The sequence below is a fragment of the Pinus tabuliformis genome, chromosome J (assembly GCF_031772625.1).
Source record: "Pinus tabuliformis cultivar Carrire ecotype Pingquan chromosome J, CPIR1, whole genome shotgun sequence".
Lineage (NCBI taxonomy): Eukaryota > Viridiplantae > Streptophyta > Pinopsida > Pinales > Pinaceae > Pinus > Pinus tabuliformis.
Window position 1 is genome coordinate 202,219,433 of NC_142295.1, and position 18,141 is coordinate 202,237,573.

Sequence of the window (18,141 nt, forward strand, 5' to 3'; positions counted from 1 at the left end):
TATTTGTAAATAGTTTAATAGAAATAAACCATCTTCAGTCAAATCAAGACTTGCAACAATATAGAACTAAAACTCTATTCCTAACTTCAAAGATAAAACACTCCTAATTCGTTGAACAAACGCTATAAAAAATCCACTTGGGAACGATTTGGGGTTGTTGTCTTTCATTGCGTTTTTGAGAAAAGAATCAAGGCGGAAGAAATTTTGACAAGAAGTAAAGACATTAAAATCTTTATATGCTTGAAAACAATACAAACTTGTACATATTCTTAAGCTACAATATGAAAAAGTGTAAACCAATAATAACCGAAAAGAAGCGATTCATTACTAAGGAAAATGAAAAATTCTTAAGAATAATCAGTTTAAATCTACGACATGGGATAGGTGTTCCATTGGACACATTTTTTCTTCATTACATTACAATAGTATCTAAAAGAAAAACCCATAATTAAAATATCAGCCTCTCTGTCTTAACAGAAGAAGCTCAAAGCTATGACTTAAATTATAAAAAGGAAAGAAGAGACTTGTATGTATATAGGGTTCTAATAAAAGGTTGAATAAACTTAAATGTAACAGAGGGCCCCCTATGTTGGAAAACTGAGCAAGAAAACTCTTTGTAAGAGAGTAACAATTGAAACCTTTAATAGTTTGGAGAGAAATTGAAAACCTAGAACAAGAGAGGAAAACCTGTGAGTCCATTGCTTGTGGCCATAGCCAAATCCTTTGGAAAAATAGATGAATATCATATAAAGGTTGTAGTTTTCACATATGATAAATTCTATTAAATCAAGGATTCTCAATAAATGTCAATTAAAGTCAACATTTGATTAGGAGCTCAAAATTTGCAAAAAATTCAAAGTTTTTAGAATGATTTGGAACCTAAATGACTGTGTATATCTCATCATCTTGATTATGATGTAACTCATTTCGCATGAAACAGACATCGTATGATCCTAGAAATGTGATATGTTCACTTTGTCAAACAGGGAAAAAATTTGTAGGTGGCAGACAGGGGTGCTGACTGGGCATCCATACTGCCTAGGTGGCACGGAGAATATTCTTAGAATATTCTCAAAATAATTTGTCTTGGCAACATCATTTTATTGGTCATGAGTTTTTTTTCTAGCCAATGAGGAGGTGAAACGTGGCTAAGCTTGAGGCTGCCACATATCCTCCTAATGTGATATTAAAATTTGGTTATGGTGGGCATGAAAGAGGCCGAGCTCGACCATGCGACCTTCCGTAGCACACCACCAAGACTTACCAACTTGCCCACACGATTTTTCTTAACACATAAGATTGGCAGGTTTTATTTAACTTTGAGCACCACAATGGTTGGGGGATCGACGGACTTAATCGCCCCCCACCATGTGAACACCATCCACCAGCGCAAACATTTAACATGACCACAACAGTCACCGCCTAGATAAATGTTAATAGTTATAGCCAACGGGCATCCATGTCAATGCTTGCAAACATGTTACTGTGACTGCTAGAGGGAGGGGGACAGAACTGAGGGCCAGCCCCTTCGCCCATGGCCCCCATATGACCAATCTTTTGGTTTTTAGACGTTGGGGGTAAAATTAACTTTCCTACAAATCCACCTGATTTTTGGTGAAAATATTGCTCAGCTAGAGCAATTGGCGGGTGAAATTGTAGGGTGATGTTGGATTTTGTGCAAATTGTAGAGCGAATAGTGGAGAAACTAAGAGAGGTAATAACTTCTCCAGTTTTTTACCAAATGGGGTGCACAAAGAGGCTAGGTAGCCATTTTTGGACATTCTGGACTCACTGGAGTATGTTTTAGAACCAAAGGAGCACTTCTAAATAGGGTTTTTGCAAATTGAAGGCTATGGGTGCCATGGTAAGTCAGAGTGTTGATTTAGTTTATGGAGGAGTTTGAAAATGGAGATAACCTTGCAAGGGTTTTCCATCCTCCATGTGCTTTCTGCAACATTATTACATTAGTGTTGTAGATTTTATTCCTCTTTTCTCTATATGTGTTTTGGAGAGGAGACTTGTTTATGTACTTCAAGTGGATTTTGGTACTGTTGATTCTCTTTGATGTTGGAGTATGGGGTCTTGGTGTAAGATTTCTATGTTTGCTAAAGGTTCACATGTTTGACTATATATTAACATGTGTATGGAGTCATAACTCTTATAGAATTTGTTTCTCTGAAGGAAAAACTAACCATTCCATTTCAACGCTTTATGTACTCCTCTTTTTCTAAACATTAAGCATAACGAGAAGGGGTCATGCCATTAGAGATGATCAAATGAGATGCATTCCAGGAGGGTGAACTCCTTTAAAAATGGCTAGTGTATTACTGATTGATGCATGCTTCCATTTAGTGTTTTTCTTTCATGTTTAAATTGTTTTCATGAAATTAACTTAAGAAAAAACACGTATAAACTCATGTTTTTACTTGCTATTTTGGAGTACAAACCTCAAGCACATTTTGGTATTCTGATGAGGATCTTAGCATAGAAAAATAATATACCAAATTCATATAAAGTTGTTATCACAGCACTGGTTTGATTTTTTCAAGGAGGAATTGACTATTGTTTGCAAGTGAATGTGTTTCGAAGCTCAAGTGAGGAGAAGGTTTTAGAAAGGAGAGCAAGATTGTTACAATCTCTACCGCTAGTTCTACCTCAAGTTGTAGTAGAAGCTTCAAGAAAAGCATGTCCCAAGGAGGAGAGCCTACAAGAATGTCAGAAGATGTGAAGGCTTTTAGAAAGGATTTCTTAGACATGGTAGAAATGGTGAAAGTCCTCTATGAACAAAGGAATACCAAATTGCAAGGTGAAAGTTCCAGACGTCCAAGAGGAGAATTTTCTCCAAGGGAAGAAGGTAACAAGAATGGACCTGATAAGCCACCATATTCTCCATAATATTCATGTTTTTCTACAACTCTTATGGAATATGCTAGTGTAGAAAGTCCTGCAAAGAAGGTAGATGGAAAATTTTGTAGCTTTTGTCCACATGATGTGGAGGATGAGGTTCTATTAGCACCCAAATTCAAGGAGCTGAAAGAAGAGAGCCAAAGAGTCCAAGAAGACACATCCAGAATCAAATGAGAGTTTGAAAACATCTTTGTATGTCAATCAAAACTTGAGGCAAATGGTAAGAATTTACACTTCTTTACATGAAAGTGTTGATGTAAATTCATTTGCAGCCTTTGAAAAACATAGTAAAGGCATTGGATCCAAGCTCTTGAACAAGATGGGTTACAAGGGAGGAGACCTTGGAGTAAACCATCACAGCACTAAAAGTCTAATTGAGGCAAAGGAGAGGCCTTAATATGAAGGCTTAGGCTATGTTACAAAAGAATAATGGTCTTCTAGCCTCAGATCTTGGATGCCATGTTCCTTTTGCCATAAAAGAGAACATGAGGAGGCAAGATATTGGGATTTTCATCCAGGATTAGTACCCTCTTGGTTCCTCAAGAATAAGGAGAAATTGAAGTGAGAAACTTCTCCAAAGAGATATGAAAAGGTTTAAGAAGAAACAAAGCTAATTTCTTCTTGCCATGCAAGTTCGTCATGCAAGAAGAATAAGCCAAAGGACAACAAAAAGAGGTATAATCGTCTCGTTAATTCAAATGCTTTTCATAATGTAAAAAAATGTGTTCATTTAAATAACATGTGTTAGGAATGTGTTTCCATGCACCTTTTTCTTTTCATCTAATCCTTGTGTAGATAAGTGTTATAAAAGGAAAGAAATCGTCAAGAATATGTTTATGTCTAATGGAATTGAGACCAAAAAGAGAAAATCTCATCCAAGGTTAAAGACATGTGAGCCAAGAGAAGCTCAAAAGAAATTTTGTGCTCACTAAAATATCAGTGGGCATTGGGTCAAGAAGTGTTGGAAATTATTTCCCCAACTTCATCCTAGCAAGGGCAAACAAATTATGCAAGAACCAGAAGAGGAAGCTACAACAAAAAAAGTGGCACAAGATGTGACCATCCTTGAAGCAACTTCAGAAGAAGAAAAAGTTCAAATAGAGGGTACATTTACCTGGTTGAGTAAGAAATAAGCAGACTATTCGTTCAACTGAAGTTTGTAAATCTTTGTTTTGCACTAGTTTCATATCCCCATAGTTGGGAAATTTGTACAAGTGATGTTCATAAATAAATCACTTCTATGCAACAATGTTTTCTTGGGCATTATTATGCTAGTATGGCTTGTTGATAGTCAATTTGAATGGAAAATTTGGGAGTCAGGTTTATTCCATCTTATAAAATGCATTTCTATTTGTTGTATAAGAAATAATTTTAAAACTGTTGTATGAGTAGTTACAACACATTTTGTATGTTACAAATGTGTTAAGCACTCAAGTTATACAAGTAATCACAATGTAAAACTTGTTTTTGTTCATTTGTCAATGTCTTTTGGGATCTTATCCTTGATAAGGATTTTGTAGAAAAGCACCATGAAATTCTTCTTGGGAAGGATGTTGTTGTGGATGGCCATAACGACATGGACAAGCCAAGAAGAATAATGAACTTGAATTATTTGGTCAGGTTATATTTCAAGTTCAGCTTGAGAAAGAGCCAAGACAAGTACAAGTCAAGGCACTACAATCATTGATTTTATCGAGTTTGGAAAAGTGAAGGAACTGTACCTTCAAATGCTAAACAATTGAAAGTGAACTTTTGGGGACCAAAAATTTTCAGTATGGGAAGAGTGATCAAGAGTTCAAAATTTGCCAAAAATTCAAATTTGTCAGAATGTTTTGGAACCTGAATGACCAAATGGATGTCGTTGTCCTAATTCTAAAGCAACTCGTTTCATGTGAAACATGCATTGTATGCTCCCGGAAACATTATCTATTCACTTTTCCAAATAGGTAAAAGATTTGCAGGTCACTGACAGGGATGTTCACTGGGCATTTGTACCACCTAGGTGGCGAGGATAATATTCTTGGAATATTTTTAGAATATTCAGTTTCAATGGCATCATTTTATTGGTCATGAATTTTTGTTTTGGTCGATGAGGAGATGACATGTGGCTAAGCCTGAGGCCACCACATGTCCTCCTAATGGCATATTAAAATTTGGTTATGGTGGACATGGTGAAGGTCGGTCTCGACCACGCAACCTCCCATAGCACAATGCCAAGACTTACCAACACGCCCACATGGTGTTTCTTAACATATGAGGGTGGCAGGTTTTATGTAATGTTTAGTGCCACAATGGTTAGGGGACCAGTGGACTTAACCGCCCCCCGTATGTGAACACCATCCACCAATGCAAACATTTAACATGACCAAAACAGTCACCGCTCAGCTGACTGTCAACTGTCACTGCCAACGGGACTCCATGTGAATGCTTTCAAACATCTTAACCAACCCCCGTATGTGAACAACATCCACCAATCCAAACATTTAACGTGACCAAAACAGTCACTACCTAGCTGACTGTTAACTGTCACTGCCAATGGGACTCCGTGTGAATGCTTTCAAACATGTTAGTGTGACCGCCGAAAGGAGGGGGCTAGCCCATGGGTGCATGACCCCCATATGACCAATATTTTCATTTTTAGGCCTTAGAAAAATAATTAACAGTCCTACAAATCCACCCAATTTTCGAGGAAAATGTCAGTCAGTTAGAGTGCTTGGCGGGCGAAATTGTAGGATGATGCTGTATTTTGTGCAAATTGTAGAGCGAATATTGGAGAAACTAGGAGAGGTCATAAGTTCTCCATTTTTCGACCAAATGGGGTGCAAAAAGAGGCTAGGTAGCCATTTCTGACATTCTAGACTCATTGGAGTAGGTTTCAGAATTAAGGGAGCACTTCTAGATAAACCTTTTGTAGATTGAAGCCTATGGGTGCGATGGTCAACCAAAGTATTGATTTAGTTTATGGAGGATTTTGAAGATGGATATAACCTTGCAGGGGTTTTCTAGACTCCATGGGATCTATCCAATAGCTATTACATCAGTGTTGTAGCTTTTATTCCTCTTTTCTCTATATGTGATTTGGAGAAGAGACTTGTTTATGTACTTCAAGTGGATTGTGGAACTGTTGACGCTCTTTGAAGTTGGAGTATGGGGTCTTGGTGTAAGATGCCTATGTTTTCTAAAATTTTACATGTTTGATTGTATATTAACATGTGTATGCAGTGATAATTCTTACAGAAGTTTTTTCTTTGAAGGAGAAACTAACCATTCCATTTCAACACCTTATGTGCTCTTCTTTTTCTACACATTGATCATAATGAGAAGGGGTCATGCCATTAGAGCAGATCTAAGGAGATGTAGCCCAAGAGGGGTGAACTCCTTTAACAATGGCTAGTGTATTATTGATTGATGCATGCTTCTATTCAGTGTTTTGATTTCATGTTTAAAGTTTTTTCATGAAATTAACTGAAGAAAAAACACATAAAAACTCATGTTTTTACTTGCTATTTTGGAGTACAAACCTCAAGCAAATTTTTGTATTTTGATGAGGATATTAACATAGAAAACTAATATTCCAAATTCACAACAGTGCAGGGGAAACTTATTATTTATAGTAGTTTCTGTTGAGCCGCACCATGCTTCTAAATTCTAGAGAATAGTTACTAGAATCATCTTTGCTAAATCAAAATAATCTCGGTGAGATCTTTGCAGGATAAATCTACGAGAGGTTATTACCTGGCAAGATATCATAGGGCTCTCGCTCTTCCTCATTCTATACAAGTACTGGAGACACCAAAACAATACCTTTAATGGAAAACATGTCCTAAACAAGATTAAAGACTATAGAAAAGCCAAGGAATTAATTTAACTCATTGTTCAGAAAATTGGAACCATCGGTAAATTACCTAAAGGTGAATAGAAACCCTCGATTAAACCCTCCTTTGCCATGAAATTTGTTATAGAGAGCTTGAAACCCTAGCTTAGGGAGTGTGAACAAACATTGTTCTCAAATTTGGGGAGAGAATTAGTTAGCACAACTAAATCCTGGTAAACCTTGACCGTCAAATTGACCTCGAAAAGAGGAACCGTGGATATGGCTCCAAGTAGCACTCAACCTTGGAAGAGGTGGACTATTACATTTTGGGTCATGACTAAGCTTAATGAAGGGTTCACATCCAAGCAGGGTTAGGTCTAGTGTTGCCATGGTTAATTTCCCAGCATTATAATTAAGTCATAACAATACGCTGGAATACTGAGTGTAATAAAATTAAGCGTCCCATTGATGCTAACAAACCTATCACTTTACTGAAATAAAATTAAAAAAATGATAAATAAAACTTAAAAAAATATTTTAAAATTAAATTATTATAATATTTATGTTTTTAATATTAATAATAATAACCATACTAAAATATTTATTTTTAATAATTTGTAATTGTTTGTAAAAATTATAAAGATATATGCATATGGTAAAAATATCATTTTCATAGATTGGATGATGACTATTTCTATATCATATTTACAAAGCAATTCTTTTTCAAATAACCGAACCTACCTTTTTTAAATAACCCTTTAAAATGTTTGTTTATAATTTTTTAATACTCAGATAACAACTTAATATTATAGTTCATGTTGGACCAATATTAAAAATAAAAAATACAATATTATAGAAGAGAAGATAAATAGTTTTATTATTATTATTATTTTATATATATATATATATATATATATATATATATACTCCAAATAAGAAATAAAGTGTATGTAAATTTAATTTATGATTTTTTCGAAGTTAAAAAATAGATATTAAATTTAAATAACAAAAATTAAATGTTATATATATATATATGGATAAAAAAAAGAATATTGTGTGTATAACAAATAAATATTAAAATTTAAATAATAGAAATTATTAATCATACAAAATATAAAATATTGTAAACTTAATTAATGTAATTTCCAAGTTAAAGAGAAATGAGGGGTGGTCAAAAGATATTAAGTGTAATATAGGAGTTAAACAAGGTTGTCCCCTCTCCTCTACCCTATTTGGCATTTACATCGACAAGCTAGAAGGTTGTTTAGAGGAAGCAAGTTGTGTTGGCACAATCATAGCTAGGATAGTCATCATCCTTCTTCTCTATCCTGACGATATTGTTCTTCTCGCAAGGTGCCCATCTGATCTTGATAAGCAACTTAGACTTCTTAAGGATTTCTACTCTATCATGGGTATGACTGTTAACACTGACAAAACAAAAGTTATGATTATCAAATCCAAGAAGGACACTTACGCTAATTTTATGTATGACAATAGTAACTAAGTGTCGTCTTACAAGTACCTACGAATTGATATCCATCACAAGCTCAACTGGAACTATAGCATTGAGAAAATGATTGGGGGGTTGGAAAGCTTATTTTGGTCTTGAAAATAATTGTAAAACAGCAAACCTCGTAATGTGGGATAGAAAGAAGTTCCTCTTTGAAACTTTAGTCACTCTTATTTTATATGGATGTGAGGTTTGACGTTGTAGCATCTCTAGAGAATCTTGGAGAAAGATTGAGCAAATCTAGAAGTGTTTTATAACATATAACCTCAAAATTAAAAGCAATACACCCTATCTTATTCTCTTTATAGAAGTGGGTCTTTTCCCTATCGAGAGCCTAGCTATGACTAGGCTTCTGTTGTACAAGGACAAACTCAATAACATAGGAGACCAAAGACTTCCTAAGCTAGCTTAAATTCCAGCCAAAACCACCTAAGCCTCAAATGAGGTTGGTATAAAGACACCATGGCCTGGTTAAACCATTGGGAGATCAACAAGAATGTTGCATTACAAAACATTAATAACATTAAAATTATTGTTACTTCTAAGTTCAAAGAAAAATATGTTGTGAGATAGCTAAAAGAAAATTAAGATATTATAAAGAGTTCATCAACCACCCTAGAAGATGAAAAGTATTTCTCTATTTTAACAAGCTCAAAGAAGAAAATTAATATAGCAAGATTAGAAAGAACTCTCATGAGCTCCATAGTGAAACGGGTCATTGGGCAATTCCTAAAACACCATGGATGGAAAGGATCTATCATCTCTGTGACAATATGAACATCGAGGATGAAAATCACTTCATCTTAGAGTGCCCTGTGTATAACCACATTCGATTCATAATCTTTGTTGCAATATTGAACTTCCTAGCCTTTTGCGATGTCAAAATTACAATGAGCTCAGGAGGCTTCTCTCCAAGCCTTTTGAGCATAAGAATAAAATTTTAAATCAAACTAAGTAATTCATTTTTTTAGGTCCGATAGACCAAAGTTTGGTCTCAGTTGATGTTCACCACCACCACCACCACCACCTTTTTTTATTAGTTTTCCCATTTTTAAATTAAAATAAAATATTAAAAATTATTTCATAAATAAAAAGATAAAAAAAGAATATAATTGTAAAATTTAATACTAAAATATTAAAATTTAAATATAACCACATAATTAGTAAACTATAAAATGAAATATTAATTATGTTTCTTTGAATAGAAAAAAATGTTTGGAAAACAGAGATTTTAAAACTAATCATATAACTCTTTTATATAAAGAATCAATCCATGCATAGTTTTGATTTAATTATTTGTGTCATATTCTTTATAAAACAATTTAAAATATTATCATTAAATATGATTAAGTTAAAATATTATGATAATGATTAATATACCACATTAGAAAAAATAAAAATCTTTATTAATAATTTATTCTATATTCTGTAATATATAATTCAAAATATTTTTTTTATAATTTATGTATTTTATAATTCAAAGTGATTTTCTTTTTAATTTTATACTTATCAAAGGTATTTTTTAAATAAATTTTTATTTTTAAAATTTAAACTTGTATATTATAATATTTTTGTTTCTGCTTCAGATTATCATTAAAGAAATTAGATCAGAAATAAAATTTCAATTTCAGTAGTACTTGAATAAAAAAATTAGTTATATTTATCCAAAGTAATATACCAGGTCTTTAAACACATTTTCAAATTGAAAAATGAAAACATGCTTAACAAGAAAATAAAAAGAATAACTACATAGAGAAAAATGTTTGAGCTTATAAGATTTAGAGGCCTCTATTAAGATGAGCTCTTTGCTACTTCCCTAAAAGCATCCAAGGTTGGTGAGGATGCTCAATTGTGTCTCTGCTGGCCAAGACTACTATCTAGAAAACTCATAATATTACACATCATCCAACATTAATAAAATTCCCTCTTTAACCCAATTCATATCTAACTCCATTCATATCTAACAAGAATCTTACTAAAAACTAGGTTGTAGTGCCCTGGGGTGTAGCCTATATAGAATACATAATCAGCAAACTCAACCAACACTTTAGTGCTGGTCAAATACAACACTGTAGTGCTGATCAAATAGTAATGGTTTTCAACTATTTATCCCTCCACATATTCGATGTCCTCGTGAATCTGCTGAAGAGTGTGCTGATGATACCAACGTGAAGATCTGTCTACACACTACTGGGTAGCCACCCTACTCTAAAAGGTATGATGGTCCTCTATGAAAATGAGCTCATTGAATGAGCATGCTAACCCTAACATGGGTTGACGTTGTCTAGATTGAATGATAAAGTAGTACGGCGTTGAGAAGAAACATGGATAGGCGGGGCACAAATGGGAGGAACAGAACTGGTCGGGATAGAATATATGTAACTATGTTGGGAATCCAACGTATCTCAGGCCACAAGAAAAGCACACGAACGTGGGCACCACGAGATCGTGAGAGAGGAAAGAGAAGAATTCTCTAGATACAACCATCAAAGCCTGCAAGACAAAGAATAAGAAAAAGCGGAAGGAGCCAACGAACTCATCAGACAGCCAGTTACCTAGAATAGAAAACACTTAGAAATAAAGTATAAAGGAAACCTAGCTTGCTATTTGATGTTATACCAGTTAAGAAACGAGTGATCCTTACGATGAAGAACAGAAAATGTAGTGGTATCTCTCTTCATAGGTTCAAAAGAGTATTTCTTCATGAAGAGGTTTTCCATTACACCAAAACCTGCAGGTGTTGGTAAACCTTCTAAATCAGTAACTAGGATCGCGAGAGTGGAAATTACGAATTTTATAGAGGTGCGGTGATTCTTCGAACACCCTCCTCAAACGGGGAATCGAACCTGGGTCCAGGCTTTGATACCATGAAAAGGTTTCGAGTTACACCAAAACCCCTAGGGGTTGATAAATGTTTCAAACCAGTGACTAGGATCCCCAGTGTAAGGCCCCGTGGTCCATGCGACAGGCAGGGCAACTCCACCGTGCGAAGGAGGCATGAACGAATGCGTGTGAAGTGTCTTGGAGACGAGTTTATATGATGTTGGGTGAGTTAAGAGGGCGGTCCCACGAGTTGGGCGAGCCGACCCTCCACTCGGGTGAAGGCAACATGTTGAACGAGTCGGCTTGGGTGTAGGGCGGTTGGGTGACATAACCCACCACCTGCACGTATATATTGGAGGGCGTTTGGAGGCAGACGACCATCATTCGATCCATCATTCAGCCAACACGAGTTCAAACAAGGAGTTCTGCGGTGTATGGATGAGCCCGTACGACGGGCGGAACTCAGGTGAAAAAACTCGTTCAGGAAAGTCGGGAGAGAAACTTGAGCGAAAAACTCATGCAGGAAACTTGTGCAGAAAACTTGGGCGAGGGCGAACTCGGGCGAGGGTGAACTCGAGCGAGGTCAGACTTGGGCGAGGTCGTTCAGGCAGAACTCGGGCGAGGTCGTTCGGGCAGAAAACTCGGGCGAGGTCGTTCGGGTGAACCTGGTGAGGTCATCGGGCAAGCTGAGGGAGGTCGTCAGATGACCCAAGTGAAGTCATTCGGGCGAATCGGGTGAGGTCGTCGGGTGACCCAGGTGAAGTTGTTTGGGTGAATCGGGTGAGGTCGTCGGGTGACCCAGGTGAAGTCGTGTGGTGACTCGGGTGAACGAGTTTGGGTGAATGGGTGGACGTGCGGACGGGCGGCCAGGCGAGGGCACGTCGTACACGCCGAAGCAAAGAATCGTGCGGAGGGGCAACCCGAGTAGGGCACACAGTGCACGACGAAACGATGGAAACGGCGAAGTGTTGGAGTTGTGAACGGAGGTGTGACTCATGCAGAGGCACCCGTGTGTGGCGACTTGGTTACGACGAGGTGCGCCCAAGTTGGGAAAACAACACAATCATGCGACGAGGTGAATGAAGAGTTGGTGAGTTGTGCGGCGATTGTGTGGAGGCGTCAACAAGCTGGCCAACCGAGTTTGCAGGGGGAACCTCGTGAATGGTGAAGAGTCAAGAAGGAAGTCTACTTGAAGAATCAAGTAAGGTTGAACAAAGATTCGCAGAATGGGGCAAATGCTTGTTCAAAGCAAAGGATGTTCTTCGTGCTTTGGTCAAGGAAGGGATTTCTGACGGGAATAGGGACGAAGCCTATATACTTGCAAAGGAAGTGGACTTGTTTGATGCAGAACTCAAGGAATTGAAGATAAGGCAGGACTTGATTCGAGAGAAGTGGAAATGGCTAACTCTTGAAAAGAAGCATTTCATAGCTTTGACTCATAAGGAGAAAGCTGCAGAATGTGAGGATAAGAAGGAAGAAGTCGTGATAGTTGAGGATGTTGCAGATGTGACAACGATGGAGGATGAACTTGAGATTGACCAAGTTGGACCAGGATCGTGCAGTTTGTAGACATGGATGGATGGGGATACTCACATGGAGGAGCCTCATGAGGATGATGTAAGTATTATTGATACTTGTGTTTCATTTGAGCTTTTGGGAGATGAACCTTATACAGGGAAGAGCAAACCTAGTTTGCTGATGCAAGGGAGCATCTTACCATCGATGTCTATGGTGAGACCTTGTATGGAGAAGCAAGGATTGTTGATTGTTGCAGGACTTGTAGAGGTTTTTTGTGGCCTTATGGTAGAAGGTGAAAAGGCCCGTGACAAGGGAGGAACATGATGATCATTGCGGAGGATTGGGTCATGCTTTAGCCACATGGAGAATTGGCTAAGTGCTTAGCATGACTCATGGACAGATTGGAGGGCACATCGTGATACTTGGGTGGACTTCTCATGGCTGAGACCAAGAGATAGTCTTGGTGGAACCTTTAGTGGGGGAACTATGATGGAGAGACTCATGTGATGATGATATGGTTGGGTGACCGAGTTCACTAAACCGGCATTGCAGGCTTGGATGAAAATGACCAATTTTTGTGATGGGTCTACTTGGTTGGACTACATGGGCAACTTAGTCATGGACATCAGGTTGGGGACATGGAGCATGGCAGTCTTATGCAGAGACATTATGCAGAAGCACTTGTAGAGGTGTCACTTATGGGCATCCAATGAGGAGTGCCAAGGCAGGGATGTCGTGCAGGTGGATTTGCTGATGTGACATGGAGATGTTTTGTTTATGAGGAGATGGAGAGGTTGTGCACTCTTGTACAACAAGGCCATGAACTTGGATGGAGTTGTGAGCAGACTATGGAGCATTCCTACTACATGGAGAGCTGAGGCATCTTGCAAAGACCTTTGGGCCGAAACTTGTATGCTTGCTAGAGTGTTCGTTGGAGATGACTCATGGAGCTCATGGTGACATGAGGTTGTGACTTTTGGGGACTTCATATATGGTGGACTTGGAGGATCTGATGCATTGAGGAGCTGAGGTCAGAGACTTTGATGCAGAATGGGATGCATACTTTCGAGTACATGTATGGGCGTGGCTTGAAAGAGTGACTTGATGTGGAGGATCAATATGAGACACTTGGAGTGATAGAGTTACAAGGATGATGATGCCTTGGTGGCAACACTTGGGCATGGGTTGAGCCGAGACTTAACCTCTTTTGACACATGGGAGCTGATTGATCTATGATCATGGGTAGCAAATGGATAGATGAGACAGGTGTATACTTGTTTCTATGGCAGACTTGAGGGATGGCACATTGCAGATATGATGGAGGTTGCTTCATAGACCTAGATGTGGCACATCGAGAGTCGGGGTTTGATGAGATGATCTCTTCATATTGAGGAGATACACATATGGATAATGATGTTGGGATAGATGCGATTGATTTCATGTAGCACATTGACACCAAACATCATGGACAACATGTTGCAAATGAGATGGAGATTACTTCATGGCCCTGAGCATGGCTTACACTTATATGCAGAGGGATTCTTAATCGAATTGATGATGTCACAGGATTTTCAGAGAAATGACTGATGGTGGCATGAGGATTGTCATTCTCATGGTTTGGGCATGACGGTTGGATTAGCTACCCAACTAGTTCAAACATGGGGGCCGACATGTACAGAGATGTGTTAGCATTATGTTGGAGTATCATGGCAGCAGTTCACACGATGATGACACATGATGAAGTGGACACAATATGTTGCAGGAAGCATGTAGCTTGGGATGGAGGGGCCAGCCCTCCACAATGGAAGCAACATGTGGAGATTGTGACAGGGTGGTCGATGGTCATGGATTGAGATGACTTTTCGATGTATGGCATACCGATGGAGTGTATACCTTGGTATGGATATCTTGTTGGCAAATGGTTGCTGAGATCAGATATTGTCGAGGATGATAATGACTTCAAATGGGGGAGGATGTAAGGACCTACGGTCCGTGCGACGGGCAGGGAAATTCCACCGTGCGAAGGAGGCATGAACGAATGTGTGCGAAGTGTCTTGGAGATGAATTTATACGATGTTGCGCGAGTTGATAGGGCAATCCCACGAGTTGGGCGGGCTGACCCTCCACTCGGGCGAAGGAAACATGTTGAACAAGTTGGCTTGGGTGTTGGGTGTAGGTCGGCCGGGTGACATAACCCGCCACCCGCTCGTATATATTGGAGGGCATTTGGAGGCAAATGACCATTATTTGATCAATCATTCAGCGAACACGAGTTCGAACAAGGAGTTCTGCGGTGCGTGGATGAGCCTGTGCGATGGGCGGAACTCGGGTGAAAAACTTGTTCAGGAAAGTCGGGTGAGAAACTCGGGCGAAAAACTCGTGTAGGAAACTTGTGCAGAAAATTCAGGTGAGGGAAAACTTGGGTGAGGTCGAACTTGGGCGAGGTCATCGGGCAGAAAACTTGGGCGAGGTCGTCAGGCAGAAAACTCGGGTGTAGTCATTCGGGTGAACCAGGCGATGTCGTCGGGCGACCCAGGTGAAGTCGTACGAGCGAGCCAGGTGAGGTCGTCAGATGACCCTGGTGAAGTCGTTCGGGCGAACCGGGTGAGGTCGTCAAACGACCCGGGTGAAGTCGTGTGGCGACTCGGGTGAACAAGTTCAGATGAACGAGTTTGGGTGAACAGGTGGAAGTGCAGACGGGCAGTCGGGCGAGGGCGTGTTGTGCACGCCGAAACGAAGAATCGTGCGAACGGGCGACCTAAATAGGGCGCACCATGCACGACGAAACGATGGAAACAGTGAAGAGTTGGAGTTGTGAACGGAGGTGTGACTCGTGCGGAGGCACCCGTGTGTGGCGACTTGGTTACGACAAGGCACGCCAAAGTTGGGTAAACAACACGATTGTGCGATGAGGTGAACGAAGGGTTAGTGAGCCGTGCGGCGACTGTGCGGAGGCGCCGATGAGCTGGGCAACCGAGTTAGCTGAAGTTGGAAAATTGGTTAAGTGTAAATTTGGGGTTTTCCAAGATTTAACTTGTACTTATAAAAGAAGATTATATATATTGATTCGGGAAGAGTCATATTGCAGGGAGTTGCCCCTCCCTTTATATTGTTGTGCATTTTTATTGTATAATGCTGTTGATGATGAATATATATGGGTTTTCATCTGTATAAAGGATAAAGATAATACTTGGTAACGAAAAATAAACCAAGTATGAATGGTTAGGCATAGTCCATGAACATAGGTATTGGTGAAAAGAAAGTGTTCGGTGGTGCCGCACCTCGCTATAAGTGGTTGAAAGACTATCGCAGGTGTAGGGGCGTGACACCCAGGATGGAAATTACGGATTCCATAGAGGTGCGGTGATTCTTCCAACACTCCACCTCCTAAAAAGACTAATATGAATAGGAAGGTTAGGCCACATAGACAGTAATGTGAAGGGATGTGAACAATTTAAAATTTCTAACCAAGATCTGATAAATCTCCATAAAATGCTATGCCAGGTATTAAACCAGTCTGAAAGTGAACTCTCTCTGCTATCGTAGAATATTTACGAAGTATTACACGCCATATCAGGGGAATAAAAGCAATTTAACATTTCTAACTAGATCTAGTAGGTCACGACATCACGTTCAACTGCTTGCCACGTCATTATTTGCTTTACATCTTCTTGCAAGACTTCTCATGTATACCAGGCAGGCCAGATGACTGGTTTTTGAGCGCAGGCCGTCCCTTTAATATCACACCGAGGAATGAGCCAACCCAACAGCAGAATTACATTCCCACCTCCTATACACATCAGATTCGAATCGACAGTCGGAATAAATCAGAAGCCGTGTTCTGAGTAGAAATTATTCGTTCTTATATTTAGGCATCGTGGGTGTTGACCCGGGATGGAATTTTATGGTGTGTGATTTGCTCTTTAAATATAGTTTAAAAATTTATAAAACTGTCAATATATTTCTTTCAAACTGTGAAAATAGGAAGTGTGAAAACTTACAATTTTGACTAATAAGTCTATTTGAATTCCAACTTGATGATGGGTATAAAGCATAGAAACTGTCATGGAGAAAGTAGCAAAAAAGAAGATGGCAATTGGAGAAAGCAGCAAAAAAGAAGATGACAATTCTCGTGCAGAACATAACTCCATTATAGTTTTCAAGAATAGTCCGTAATCCAACCGACATATTGTATGACATAATCTTTTTCATACACCCCTAAAGCTATCCCAAATTACAAAATACAAAAGTGAAAGGAATCGCTGGAAATTGGAATTTCAGAAGCTAAATTTGTAATTGTGATTTATTGATCCATGGAACTTTATGAAATGGCTATAAATTTTTATAAAATTTATGTTTATACCTTTGAGATTTGCTATATTAGACTGTGTTTTAAGACATCTTTAAAATCATTCCTCATTTATTTTCCTGGTAAATTGTTATTGCCATAAACACTCATTCCGGAAAAAATTTAGAAATATGGATGGTTATAGAAATATCATAGTAAATTAAAGATTATGCTAGACCGTGTGTATACTAATATTTGTTATAAAATATTAGAAATTTTACAGTTTTTATAAATAAGTATAAAATTCAGTCTTTTTAAAATAATAGTTTAAGTGGTGGCTAGTGGTTGTGGCCCATATCAATTACCTAATTGCTAGTCAATTAAGGAAGCTCTTCAGCTATTTATCTCCACATGGTCAATTTCTTCATGGATCTTCTAAAATTAAGGAAGCTCTTCGGCTATTCCTCTCTCCACATGTTCAATTTCTTCAAGGATCTTCTAAAAAGTGTGCTCGTTATACCAGAGTGTCCATCTCTCAAACCATGACAATCACTCTACCCACTATTGGGTGTGAGAGCCACCCTACTCCCAAAGGTATGATGCTCCTATGTGGAAATGAGCTCGCTGATGGGGCATGCTAACACGGAAATTGTTTTTTAGGTTACCTAGCTTGAGTCATGAAGTAGAGCAGCGTTGGGAAGAAATGCAGATAGGCTGGGCAAAAAACGGGTGGGTGTAACTCCCCTCAATAAAAGTAAATATTTAATTTACTACAATAATTTACTAAACAGTGGGCTTTGTCCAAGCCTCGTGGCTACAATAATTTACTAAACAGTGGCGTGTGGCATGGTGGAAATTAATTTTAATGTTTAAAGTTTATTGTTAATTTATTTAAAAGCTGGTTATGGGGAGCAGGGGAATTTACGAGGAAAAGCAACTGAGCCAAAGTTTCGTTTAATAGACAGTTAGAGGACACTTACTCTGGGCTTTGTCCAAGCCTCGTGGCTACAATAATTTACTAAACAGTGGCGTGTGGCATGGTGGAAATTAATTTTAATGTTTAAAGTTTATTGTTAATTTATTTAAAAGCTGGTTATGGGGAGCAGGGGAATTTACGAGGAAAAGCAACTGAGCCAAAGTTTCGTTTAATAGACAGTTAGAGGACACTTACTCCCATCCATAGAGATAAGTAATCTAAGTTGGGGAAAAGACCAAGAGGGTATGGGAGGAAAATACTTAAGGCATCTGAGAGAGGAGATTGGAAAATATTTGATTCCTCGA